At 37.0% G+C, this 14,052-nt stretch overlaps 1 long non-coding RNA gene across 1 annotated transcript; it reads right to left on the bottom strand.

Moving 5' to 3' along the window:
• Window positions 1-6,808: 6,808 nt before the first annotated feature.
• Window positions 6,809-9,508, bottom strand: LOC148695114 (uncharacterized). The gene is made up of 3 exons (XR_015965180.1): window positions 9,311-9,508; window positions 7,293-9,227; window positions 6,809-7,207 (listed from the first exon to the last, which is right to left on the bottom strand). It is a non-coding gene; the product is annotated as an uncharacterized LOC148695114 (long non-coding RNA).
• Window positions 9,509-14,052: the final 4,544 nt, after the last annotated feature.

Below are 14,052 nucleotides of genomic sequence, written 5' to 3'. Positions count from 1 at the left end.
AAAGAGATGTGTTCTCCATGGACGTGTCTACGTGTAGACAGCGGCGTAAGGGCCTCTGCTAGGCCTAAAGAGAATACGTGTGAAGAAGTATGAGAAAGAGAGATTAAGAGATAAATAGATCTTCCTGATGAATACCTAGGCTAGCGTATTTATAAGGATATTGAAAGCTCTTGTCAGGAAAGTAATCTTCATCAAATCGGGAGACTATCTAGGAGGAAATCTAGGATAAGATACCCAACTTCCTAGAATTATGATTATGTTGCCTAATCTCTAAGACATCTTAGTTTAACTTTAATTATGGTTTCCTTACTTGGGAGATAAGTAATATTTTTAATAGGTCTAAACCTATCTTTTCAAACTATGCTTCATGGGCTTCTGGCATTTCGATCATTCTTTCTACGTGTCATGGACCCAGAAAATCATGGTCCTATAACCGTTATATGGGTACACCAGATGTGCTCAACTGCATTTGTTGACTAGTCACATCAAAGGTGCTAAACAGCATGAACCTTCACGGGCAGTTTCTCGGGGAACTAATTACACTTTCTGCTGTTCCGATATAGAAGTGCGTTGTTAGAACCAAATTTGCGTACATCCATAGATGGAGGTGAAATCTAGTCGGACTTGCCCATGATCTCTGGCAATGGGAGAATGAGGTTGATTGGGGTGTGTGGTTTAATCCGAAAATGATTGCCTGCATATCTCCCAGATGCAGAATCAAACCACATGTGCAGCTCTGAGGAAGAAGGATGTGTCTACGCATAGCCTATGAAGAGGCGTTAAGGAAATGAGTTCTCCATGGACGTGTCTAAGCGTAGACGGTGGCGTATAAGCCTCTGTCAAGCTAAAGATGATATGTGCGTAGTATAGGAATGGATAGAGAGAGAATCCATCAATAATAAGGGGAAAATGTAGAGAAGATGAAGAGTTGTAGAGAAGTCCTCCATAAAGAGATAGATGCCCCGATAGATACCCAGGTTAGAGTATTTATAGAGGTTTTGAAAGTCCTTATAAAGAAAGTAATTCCAACTAAATCAAAAGACTATGTAGGAGGAAATATAAGATAAGATACCTAATCCTCCTAGTATCATGATTACGTTGTCTAATCCCTAAATATCCTAATTTGACTTTAATCTTGAGAGACAAGTAATACCTTTAATAGGCTTTAAGCCTAACCCATCAAACTATGGTCCATGGGCTTCGAGCATTCCGATCATTCTTGCCACGCATCATGGGCCTAGAAAATCATGGTTCCATCATTGCCTCTAACTATGCTTTGGTTCCATAATTGCCCCTAACTATGCGTTTAAGAGTGCGGTTCGCTTCAAAGATAGATAGTTATCAATGGACCATGAGTGAATCATCTTAGAATAACTTCTCCAGAATGGCCTTCGAACTACTTGCAGAATTTAGGGTTAACCAAGTTTGGCCAGTCATGCTTGCTTATCTTTAAAGATTTAATCTTTTGAAATTCGAACTATATTATAAACCCGTAGTTGAAGTTCTAGATGCATAGCTAAAAAGCTAGATGCGAGGCGAAATGAGCCTATATATTCATGGAAGGACTTAGATGTTTTACTAAACATTTTTCCAAGTTTATTTTACTCAAGTCATTAAGCATGTTAAAGTAAAACACTTGGAACTTTCCATCCTTTAATCCCTGATTGCAAAATTTAGTTTAATCCGTCAATCTTTCTGAAGTAATCTAACTTCAGAGTACTGAGTACTGGGGTGAAACACAGGTATGCTTGGAGGCCTATGATAGAGCTCGAAGCCACCCTAGGTAACGTTGATTTGGAAAAACTTCACATCCCAAACTTAGCATTTATAAAGATTTTCACTCGATAATTGAAATACCACATTACTTCGACATTAAGTTCAAAGCCCCTGAGAAATCTTTTGCCCTAGACCTGCATGCGTTGATCGGATTAAGGATGAGAAAGTGTTGAATCATAATTGGAGTGTCTTCTGGATCTTAATATCATTCTGACATGTTTGAGATGTCTTGTTTGTTGATTCTATTTGTTCTTTCACCTTGCGCCCATTCTAGGTCAGAGGATTTGAAACAATGCAGCGTGTAAACAAAAGTTCACTTAGGACTTGGTCGCTTCCATGTGGTGCTGAAACACCTCTAGAATCATTTTGTCAAACCCTATGGTTTGGACCTGAGCGTTTCTAGCTTAATACACTAGTCCAGGATATAAGTGATTATACTTAGGGTTAAGACTCATAGCCACCTTTTGGATGGCATAGAGCATGGGTTTGAATGTTATAACCCACAACCTTCAAGTTGCATAATCTTTCGGGAAGCCAAATGGTGCACTGGACTTCCGGGTCAGGGAGCCATATGCCTTTGCCTATAGCCCGCCAGTCGTAACCGCGCTTATTACGGTTTGAGTCTCCTAAACTTCAAAGCGAACAATACAAAGTGTGCCAAATGAGACTCCTCTAAAAGTCCTCTAACCTCATCACTTTGAATTTTTAAACTTGCGATATCGCGAACTTTCAAAGCTCTTCATAATTTTAGAATTAGGGTATTCATGTATCTCAATGAATGGTGTACGAAAAAATAAACCATGGCACGTAGGGTCTCAAAAGATCATTCCCAGCTTTGGCCCTTTGGGTCTTCTATCTTGGACATGCATTTAATCATGTATATAGTTAAATAATTAAAAGTACTCATCTCTTGTAGCACTACCATGGTTTGGACAAAGGTTGTTCACCTGTTGGATGGGCCTTCAAGTTGTTTTCCTCATTCATCTTTGATGATGACTTTGAGATTTCCAGAGGATATCTAAGAATAAATATTGCACGCTAAACCTTAGATTGTAAGTACTCCAAGATTATAGGAAACCCGCTAATTCCTTGTTGGATTAGGTCTCCATATCTTTTGAACAAGTAGGGTAAATCTTAGTGAGGCTTTGAAATTAGATGATGTTGGCATCACTGCTCCATTTGTGAAGCTTCAAGGTGAAAGTTGTTTGACCGGACTACAAAGGTGTTCTTACTTTGATCCACCTTACTCCGAATAGTTTCAAAGTGGGAATCCGGATCCATAAGCGTCATGTGGTGTAGGAGTTATTTGGATTCATGAAATTTTTCTTCCTGCTCCATATGGTATGCCCCATGCCCTTTTCCATTACAAGCTAGTAGTGGAGGAGGACAACTGTGGGGTTGTCATGTAGTGCTTTGCAGGTGATTTTTGTTTTTAGCTCATCGAAGTGGTCTTCAATTGGTTCGAACCCTTAGGTTAACCGTTGACTTGATCATGATTATGCGCATCCTAAACGCATAAGTTGTGTAGCACGTTGTACGTAGTTTAATATGAGCTCAGACAAAGAACTTGAGGAATTCATGCATGCGCTATAGGTGATAAAAGAGCAATAACATCTCCCACGTAGCTCATAATTGAGTTCCAAAAAATTCCACAGAAATATGACATCCTTATCTTCGTGATGGTGTGTAGCATGAAATCCAGTTTGCTTCGAGCATGTACAATTTAATCTAGGAATTTGGTAATGTTGCTGGAATTTGTTGGTCAAGCTGGCTTTCTGTTCAGTTGCTTTGCGTGCTAGATTTGAGACCATTGCACTTTCTAGAAAATTATGAAGAAAAAAAAAAAAATATATATATATATATATATATATATATATATATATATCGTAGATCCACTTCTTATCTTTCCTGTCATATATTATATGTTGCTGAAAAAATTCGAAAGGCCTTGAAATCTTCATTTTCCCACAGTTGCACAATTCTAATGGAAATGCAATTTCGATTATCTTTGTTCCAAAAACTAGAAGGATTGGCTTTGTAAAAAATTCTGAAACTTTGATATAGAAATCTTGAGCATCTTAGCTTTCATCACTAACTGGCATTGTGTCAAAATTCATCCAGGAAGTTGGATTTCCATTAAGAATCATTTAAGTGCGCAAAATGGGTTTCAGGTATGATTACATTGCGCCAAAGTTTTGTGAGCACTTGCCCTCAGAGCTTTGCAAGCACTTTCCCTAGTCAAAGTGTTCATGGATTTGAATTGGGATGCATGTAGACTTCAGACGAGAGGTCTACGAGTCGAACTTGTGATAGGGTGTTGGTCCGCAACGAGCCAAACCTGCCTTCAATTCCTAGCTTGGAAGCTCATTGTGAATTAGGTCCATTCTTGGAAAATTTGCTAGGATACGTTTTCCCTAAGTCTTGGGATTATTGATAGGGTTTTCACCACCTACAAAAGTAGGGATAAAAACACTTACAAGAGAACAAGGTAGTCATAGTATAGCAACTCAAGTAAAGTCGTTTTCCACAGAGATTGAATGAATAATTTGTATTAAAGTCATCTCTTAATTAATTATTTGAAAACAAAGTTTTGAAAAAATTGATTTTATGACCTAAAATATTAAAAACCAATTTAATTAAAAAGATTAACAAAAATATGCAGTATCAAAGAAAAGGAAAAGAAAATGTTTCAAAAATAAAGTTAAGCCCTAGGGTTCCGGTATCACCTTAGCAATCCTATGTAACTTTATCAATCACTTATGAATTACACATGTAACTTTGAAGGTTAGGTTTTCCTAGTGCATATTCTCCTCGTGATGTTCAAGCAAAAATGTATATCTAACATGCAATCCATCTATGATATTCATATCAAATATGAATATGCAAGACTCATTAAGTTCTGTGAAAAGTGAAAACCCTTTGAAAAACCATGCAACCCCTAAGAGCGTAATATTCACCTTATGTGAAATTACAATTATCATTCACAAGAAGCAATACTCAATCCTCCAGTGATATTCTGACCGAATTGCATTGAATTTCTTATCTAAACATCTTAATGATAGCTAAGCATTAAGATATAGAGACAATTTAAACACAGTGATTAATAATTCAAAGTATGCATGCATAATATCATAAGCAATTGAATAAAGACTACATATTCATGCTAAAGTGGCCTCACCCTAGCAAATGGAAATTAGTTACGAACAATCATAAAACAAAAGGAATTTTATTGAAATACAAAAATGATAGAAAACACCTAGAAATATAAATCGTCAAAAGCTCTCTAAATTGAGTTCTCCAAATAGTACGTCCCCTCTCTAAAACCCTAATGGCTAAATAGTCTTATTTATACTAATGCCAAATAAAACCCTATGTAGAAAAGATCTTAGAATAAAACTAGGAAACATAATAAAATAATAAACTAGCAAATAAAATATATCCTATTTGAACTAAAATTCGGACTTCTCATAAAATCAAACTTTTGATTGACCAAATCAACTCTGATTTGGTCCCAAAAGGTCTCTTTTGAAGGCTTAAGTCGTCCCCAACAAATCCTCAGAAGGAATCTTCCTCAAAATATGCAATCTTACCTCCAAAATATGTAAAAAGGTCAATCTGGGCAAGTTGCGCGCTGGGACTTTATTTCATTACTATGATCAAACGGCTTAGTAGAAAAATCTGAAACTTTGATCCAATCAACTTGAAAGACTCACACATCCTCCAATTGGAATCATTTCAAAATTCATCTGTTTGATTACTTTATGCTCAAGAAGAAGTCGAATGTGCTACATTAGAAATATAATTCAAAGTATCAAAATCTCACCAAAATAATCAATAAATTAATACTAAGATTAGGGTAAATTATATAGTATAAAGGTGACTTATCAATTATCATCTCTTGGAGTCACGAGATGGGTCATGGACAAGAATACACCACTAATCAAATTAGTCATGCCTCAAACCAAATAAAGCTAATTGAAATTAATAATAATAATGATAAAGGAACGGGACTTTTCACTTCGTAATTCTTTTTGTCGTAGCACAATCGCCACACTGCATTGTTGAATCGTTATGGTTCATATTTGAGTTCGAAACCCCAATGAAACTTCAGACTTAGTTCCAAAGTTGAAATTATGCTTTCTTTAGGGGTGACTTGCTTCCAAATATTTATTCCTGTGTTGGAACTCTACTATGCTCATTGGGGCAGTTTTGCCGTCGCCAGAGTTACTGGCTCCACTAGAATGATTGACGGAAAAATTCTTGATATGTAGACCATGGTTAGTAGGTTGTATTTCGGAAATCCATTGGCATGTCGGATTTCGCCCTCTTGAATGTGGCTCTTGTACTCCGCGTGCCACGTTTCAAGACGGAATTGTCATGCTCTATAAGAAACCTCTCGCCTATCCCTTATTAATTAGGTCTTGGGACTTGATGCAGCCATGACCTAGTCTTGTTGCATGGTCCATGTGCCGCCAAATTTTATTTTGTTTGCTTAATAGGGCTTGCATTAGAAAGAATCCAATTAGCCTGGCGCGAGGGAGAACCCTTGACTGGATACCCAACGGATCGAATTGAGGTCGCGGGTCAGAAGAGTTCGATGGATATAACTATATAACTAAATTGCAGTATATAGGAAAATAGTTGACCTATTATGCTACTATTAAATCTCGCTCATGATTAACGTAAATTAGTAATGGCAAAAAATGACTGTTCAATAATATTTACGAGTATGTTTTACAATGATTGCAGTTTACGAGTATGTTTTACAATGATTGCAGTCTAAAAGCCAAACCATGACAAACCACATTTAGACATCAATTAGACATCGAACTCATCACAAATTTATACCGTTCTCATCATCAGTGTGAGCCGAACTAAGACCTTCTCCATCCAAGTGAAAACAATAATACCATTGTACCAAAGGTTTACTTGGTGAAGCAAAGAACATTATTCAATTCTCTAAGATATGCATGTATTCAATCACTAGTTCCAGTTTTGGAAACTGACTGGATAATTTTAAACTAAGTTGGTGTAGATAACTTTTTGTATTGAAAATTCAGATGTCATAGTACAACCTCTTTGAAGCTTTCTTTCTAGTTTCTAGGGAGGAACATATCAGTGACAATACCAAGTTAAACACTCATTTTGTTTGTCACTTAGTACTATAGTATGTGAGTGGCTTTCCAGGCACCACAGAGGTTAAGTTGACATGATCCATTACAATGTTCGCGCAACGCAAGGTATAACAGTTCAGTGTTATTGCTTGCTCACTAGCTGAAATTCCTTGGAAGCCACTAAATGTTATATCCCTCACCTTCACTCCTCTAACATTGTTGTCGGCGACATAGTTTTGGTTAATGATGATCCGATTTTTGGTCTCTGAGAGCGTTATTTGGTCGAAAGTAATCGCCCTAGCATACCCAAATCCTCCCTTGAAGAGGAAACAAAAATTAGGATTTGAGGTTTAGCATATAATGATACTTTGAATGGGTAGAGAGAGTACTTTAATTACTGACCTGCCATGTCTTGATTCTTGCACCATTCTGAGCTCTGGTGAAGTTAAAATTCTGAACGTGCACATTTTCGACCATATCATGAGCTCCATGTTCTCCTAATCTAACAAACCACATAATCTAATTACAAATGGCGATATCTAATCCATACAACATTATACTCTGACATGCCCCCTCAAACTCAAGATTGGGGTGCCCAATCATGAGGTTGAAGTAGTATCATCACAAATGTAATATTTCATCACGTTGTCAAAGAACATTAGTGTAGTATTCTCTGCAATTGGAGAGTGAGGTTGCTGGTGCCACCTCCCTTATCACAAATGCCCATATGGTAGCCCAATTGAATATCAAATATATCGCCACCATTGCATAAGCAAGACACAAAATATCCTTTGAATTCATGTGCAGCAATTTGAATATATTTCTCCTATATGGCCAAAACAAGAAGTTGAACAAAAAATTCAAGAAATAATCCTACATTATACTTTTCCTGCAACATGTCTGCAAGAACCTGTGCATATTGATGTACCAGATGGAGCCTAGTAGAAGAGTGTAGTATGGATAGTCTTTGCACTTCCAGTAATGGAGTTGAATCACAAGATGTTGGTAATTTAGCTGATTCGCTAGTTTGTGAACTTTCTGCACCAAAACTAGCTGCCTGCTCCTCAGTTTTCATTGTGGAATTGACCATAACATGGTCCTGCTTAGCGGAATCCGTTGAATCAAAAACTCGAAGCTGATCTTGCAAGTTCGTATCTTGAGTAATAGATGAGTTGGTAATTTGAGCAGAACAATGGGCATCAAGATGGCCCTTTTGTGAACAAATTTGACATGTGGTAATTTCAGGTGGCAGAGAATTATGATATGGAGATGGAGGGGAGCCAAGAATTCCAGGTAAAAAATGAGGAAAAGACTTGTAGGTTGCACCATTATCGTAATGGAACCTCCATTTACCACGATTCTTGAATCGAAAGTTTTTTTGTACCACTACTACAAAAGAGGTTATCAGTGGCGGTGTAAAAACCGACAAGAAACCCCAATTACTGTCGGATTTTTGATAAAAATCCAACATCAAATCTTGCAATGTCGGATAGGGGAACCAACATCATTGCTAGCATCACGAAAAGTGTATTGACGTCGGTTAGTCCCCTTAATCAGCCACGAAGAAGGAAAGCAATATAAAATAAAAAAGGATAACAGCGTTGGTTAAAAATGACATCGAGGCTCACGTCGGAGAAAGGCGACATTAAGTACTGACAACTACAGTGCGATGCAGCAAACTGGTGTCGGTCCTAATCGACACCACCTAATAATTTGATAATAAAATAACCACTATAATGTCGCCCATAAGCGACACCACAAACCATTAATAATAAAAAATAAATAAATAAGTCTATCTCAGTTTTTAACTGCTTCGTTCATGCATTTATGCAAATATACTATCGCTCATGCATTTCTACAAATATACTATACATTTCTTCACTGCTTCGTTCCATCTCCCAACATACCGAAATCACTAGCTCATGAACAATTCCTTACACATTCAGGTTATCTAATGCACATAAACCAAACACAATTTATATTTACTTGATTAAATTAAAAAATGGAAGAATTGAAATTTATAAAACTTAAAACAATAAAATAAAAAAGATGAAGAGTAATTACCCCAAGTGAAAAACGACCCATCTGAGGCAGGAGAGGCAGTGTGCTAGCGGTTGCAAGCAATGTCCAACCACCGCCAATTAGCACCCTGCTGTGCACCCAAAAAGCTCCAGAGAGCTGCTTCGGGATCTTCAACTGCTGCTTCTTCCCATTTTAACTCGTCTCCTCGGACTTGCTATATCTCCACACGTAAATCGTCCTCTTTGTCAGAATGCTCACAGCCGGTTGCGACCCAGAAGCTCATCAATGTCCATTTCCATAAATTCCCTTCACAAACTGAACCACAAAGTTTCAAGTCAACATTTGACAAAAAATTAACAAATTTTAATCCAATTGAAGAAGAAAGTTGGGAGCTTTACAAAATGGGTTCTCTGTTTGGTTACTGAGGAAATGGAAGAGTGGTGAATTGAAATTTTATCGGTAGCCAACCTGAGAGAGAGAGAGAGAGAGAGAGAGTGTGGTGGAGATACTTGAGGACTTGAAGCGGACGAGGAAGAAAAAAGCAAGAAAATCGAAAAAATTTCTCATGATTTGGGGATGAGGAGTTTTGCAGTTACTAGCTGATGAGATGAGATAAACCAATAAATAAAATTTGAACTTCCTTTTTATTTTGAGAAATGTTGTGAAATTTTTAAATTTCAAAGATGTTTGAAATTTTGCAAAATTCTTGTCCCGCGCCTTCTCTAAATTTTGTAGTTAAGTTTGTGTGATTTCACCACTTCCTTTTTAAAAATAATTATTAGCATCGGCTACAACTGACACCGAGTTTTAAAATATTTAAATATAATTATTAATGTCGGGTAGAAGCGACACGATTCTTTTTTTAATCGACACTAACTTTATGTCGTTTGAAAGCAACCCGGTTTTCTTTTTATACAATACCACCATTTAAAAAGATTAAAAGCTATGTCGGTTATAAGCGACATTAACAGTCTATGTCGCTAATAACCGATATAGACTGTTTATGTCACTTATACCCGACATTAATTCCAACACCATGTCAAAGGGGTGTCGAAAATGTCTTATCCGCCAGTATATTATATAAAACCAACACCAGCCACGGACACAATAAGCCAATTTTGTAGTAGGGTACGCACTATTATAACCATCAACAATATTGCCATAGCTTGACTGGCATGAACTAAACTTGTATTGAGCATGATAACCATCATTAAAACCATCATGCAAAGCTAGAGAGAGAAAAGAAAGAACCTTGTGTCTCTCAATCACCATATTGAGTTACCACATCAAACATAAGGGGTGTCACAGAAGCACAATCCACAATGGCTTCCTCAACGAGCAATTGTGCATGAAAGTCCTTGAGTGAAATGACACTCTCAGGCCCCCGGATTACACACTTGAATGTGTTGTATTTTGCAGGTAGCCCATTTAATGCAATGATCACAAAGTCTTCATCATCAAATGTGACACCAAGAACCGAAAGTCCATCCCTTGCTTCTTTAAGCCTTTGAAGATATTGGGAAACTGAATCTGATCCTTTCTTTATGTTGTAAAGATCACTATGTTACTTGATTATACTACTTTTTGTACTTGGAAAGAAAAAGTGGTTTTGAAGACGAACCCACATCTCTCGAGAACTCTTGCTACCAATTACACAGGAAATAGCAGATGAAGAGAGAGTTACGGTAAGTAGCAACATCAAAGCATAATTATGCAATTTCCATGCTTTAAACTCATATGTTTCATGGCTAGCAAATGGCCCATTTGTGAGTATAGAATGTGCAGAGGTTGCTACTGACTGAGGAGGACACAAATTTGATCCATCAACGAATCCCATAATGCCATGGCCCTCAAGCATCAACAGCAACAAAAAGTGCCATTGAAGGTGTTCGAGCAAAGATCTCTCTAGAGAAGGCTCCTTGGACCTCAGCACAGCTCCCCAAGGGATTGGCACTTTGGATGTATATGTTTGGTAGTCGGGCTCTTGCTTGCCTGGTGCGCTGCAATAAGAGCTTAAAGTTAGTTCTGAAATGTGCCTTTGTGGGGCTTTAGGTGTAGGCCTTGAGGCTCGCAATCAAAACTAACTAAATGCTTAGGCGTGTCACTGCTATCTCAGTATAGCAAATGTTGAACAAGTGTGTTTTAGGTTGATTACTTACGCCTCAAGTTACTCCAACTTCTTGTTACCAAAGGATTGTCACATATAGGTTAAGTCTGTATTAAGTTCTTTTTCTTGCATTGTAACAAGGACTTTTAGTTCATGGTCTTGTATGTTTGAATGAAAGAAGTCCAGAGCTCCTTAAGTTATTTGTTTGATCCTTAACTCATCTTTAATAAAAACATATCCATTAAGCTAACCAGATCCAGATGCAAATGGGACTCTTAAAATAAAAAGAACAAGTGGAAATAACTTAAATACATGTTGGAGAATGAATTAAGTAATAGATCTACTAATTTAGAAAACAAAGAAAGAGCTTCAAGCAAGATATCACCTTGTCTAGCAAGGTTGAACTTCTTGCAATCACTTCTCTTTGAATTTACAGGGGTTGTATGCTAAAAAGGAATGGATGGTAAACAAGTTTACATGAGGGAATTGATACTACAACACTAAGGGAGGTAGTAGAGTTTTTATACTAGAAAAAAGATAACTTTTCTAAGAAAACTATTGCTAAAAGGACTGAATCTGGGTTGATTTCAGCTTTTGAATGCAAATATGGCTCGAGAGCAAAGTTTGTATGTTTGTTTGATTGGTTGAGTTTCCTTGTCTCTAGGGCATGTCTTCCTTTTTATAGACAACTTTGTCTGACTGCTGTAGCTTTTGCTCTTGCCCAAAAGCACTTTGAGGGTAGTGAGTCACCAACTTTTTACTAGCAATGCCACTAGAAAGTGTTCTTTGGCTGATAGCAGGTTAGTCTCCATTACTTGTCATTTCAATTATAGACACGTGGCTTGTATCTTGGCTGAGAAAGCTTCAATTTGCTTCTAGGCTCGATGTTGGGCTTCGGGCAAGTCTCCCTTTTAGTTGGCATCCTTGGGTTTTCCTTCATTAAAGCCCAACATTCAAATATTAACCCAAATAGAAGGTAGTTGGTCTCATCCAACTTGACAGAAACGGATGTAGAGACCGAAGAAATCAAGCCAGTAATTGGTGATTACAAGATTTGTAACTGATTTGCAGCGACCATGTTGAGAAATTGCACAAAATTTAATTGAGGCAAAAGATCAAACACCTGGTGTGACAAACTTTGTTGAATGTAGAATGCAGAAATAGGCAATCGAAGATACCCAGAAAAACAGAGAAGACACAACCAATAACTTATGGGCGTCGAGAAGAAAGAGATTTGCCGGAGGAGGAGCACGAGAACAGTAGCAACAGCAGTCGGAAGTTGGACACAGGGAGGTACGGGAAGAAACTTAAAGGACTTAAATAAATGCCAATTTGAGGAAATAACGGAGGAAAAATCCCAGAGCGATCGTAGATAGCGGAAGCAAAGAATAAAGGATCGAAGAAATTTTGCGATTAAACTTCTTTGGCTCTTGATACCATGTTAATATGAAGAAATAGAAGCCATAGTTATAAGAGAGAGTAGCAGAGAACAGAGAGAGAAGTAAGAAGGTAAAAGAGGTTTTTGAATCGTTTACTTAATGTTGAAGTAATTACAAGAGTGTGTATTTATAGTGAACTAGTCACTCTAACAGACTTCCTAACAAACTAACTAATCTAACAAACCAACTAATCTAATTACAAATGGCAAGATCTCATCCATACAACATTATACTCTAACATCACAGAGTTTTACTTTTTATTTTTGCGAAACTCTATCAAATAAGTTAGTTTAGCCATTTGATTACTATTGTTCATCCGTGGACATGAATAAGAAAATACGAGTCCCTTTAGCCATGTTGAATTACGTTTCAATGATTTCTTCTTCTTCTTCTTTTTTTTTTTTTTTTTTTTTTTTTTTTTCTGGCAATTTTGTATGGCTAAATTTTTTATGATTCCAGTAAATGGACAACATAATTCGGAGTATGATGTTCTTTTCTTGATTTACTATATACAATGTACTGATCAGGAATCATGAGAAACAGTTAATTACCGTAGGTGCATTACAACCCTCGTAATTAGTCACCTGACAGAGAGACACAAAAACATTTAGAAATTTCTTGAGTTTATGAGTATATAGTCTAAAAAGATTAATGGAAAGAGAATACATTGGAGACCTTTGTGTTGTCAATTGCTTGAGCTGCTTTATTTCTCCACCACAGATAACCGTGGCCATTAATCTCTCCTGTTCCTACAACCTCGAGATTGCTCACGTTTGAGAAGCACAGCCAGCATCCGGATTGACACTCATTCCAGTCACTAAGATTAGAGGGTGCCTCAATATTCCCTAAAATCTAAAGCCCGCGAAATTAAATATCAAATGGAGAAAAAGGCTTCAAGTAAACTGATTAAATGAAAGGCTGTGACCAATGAGACTCTGATATATTATATATTTACCTGGATTTTAACTCTGTGTGCCTTGCAAGGACCCTCAAATTTCAGAGGTTTCAGTTGGTATGTTTTCCCATATGGGATTTTCAGGACATGTTTGGCACCCTCAGTTCCACACGTTCTTTCCCATGCATTGAAGAAAGCCTAATTTATTTTGTCACATACAATTAAAGAAAAGTGATCAGATAAAATTTCGAGTTCTAAATCATTTTTTGAAAAATGAATTTTAAGTGCCAAGAACATTTTTGAAAAATGATTTTAGCGTGTCAGTCTTTTTTTTTTTTTTTTTTTCCTTTATTCTTATTATTATATCTTTGTTGGTGTAGCAAAAATTGAAGGTTCCTTGAAAAATAATCTTAGAAGCAGATATATAAGAAGAGAGAAATTATTTACGCGGGCATCTTCAGTTATGTCATTTCCAGTGGCACCAAAATCAAGCACATTAAAAGTACCGTTTTGACCAAAACCAATGCCGAAAAAAGATGATGCAATAACCAAAAGCAGAAAGCTAGCTGAAGGGTTCTCCTGCACAACATAAACAAGAAAATTTAAAGAATGGAGAGCAAGATTGGCTATAGTAAAGTTACATATAATCACACCCTGTTGGCTCCTAATGTTAACATTCTAAATTTGATATTTATAAAC

Source organism: Pyrus communis, chromosome 8, assembly GCF_041283825.1.
Source record: "Pyrus communis isolate YQ-2024b chromosome 8, ASM4128382v1, whole genome shotgun sequence".
Lineage (NCBI taxonomy): Eukaryota > Viridiplantae > Streptophyta > Magnoliopsida > Rosales > Rosaceae > Pyrus > Pyrus communis.
This window is presented reverse-complemented; position numbering and strand designations above follow the sequence as displayed.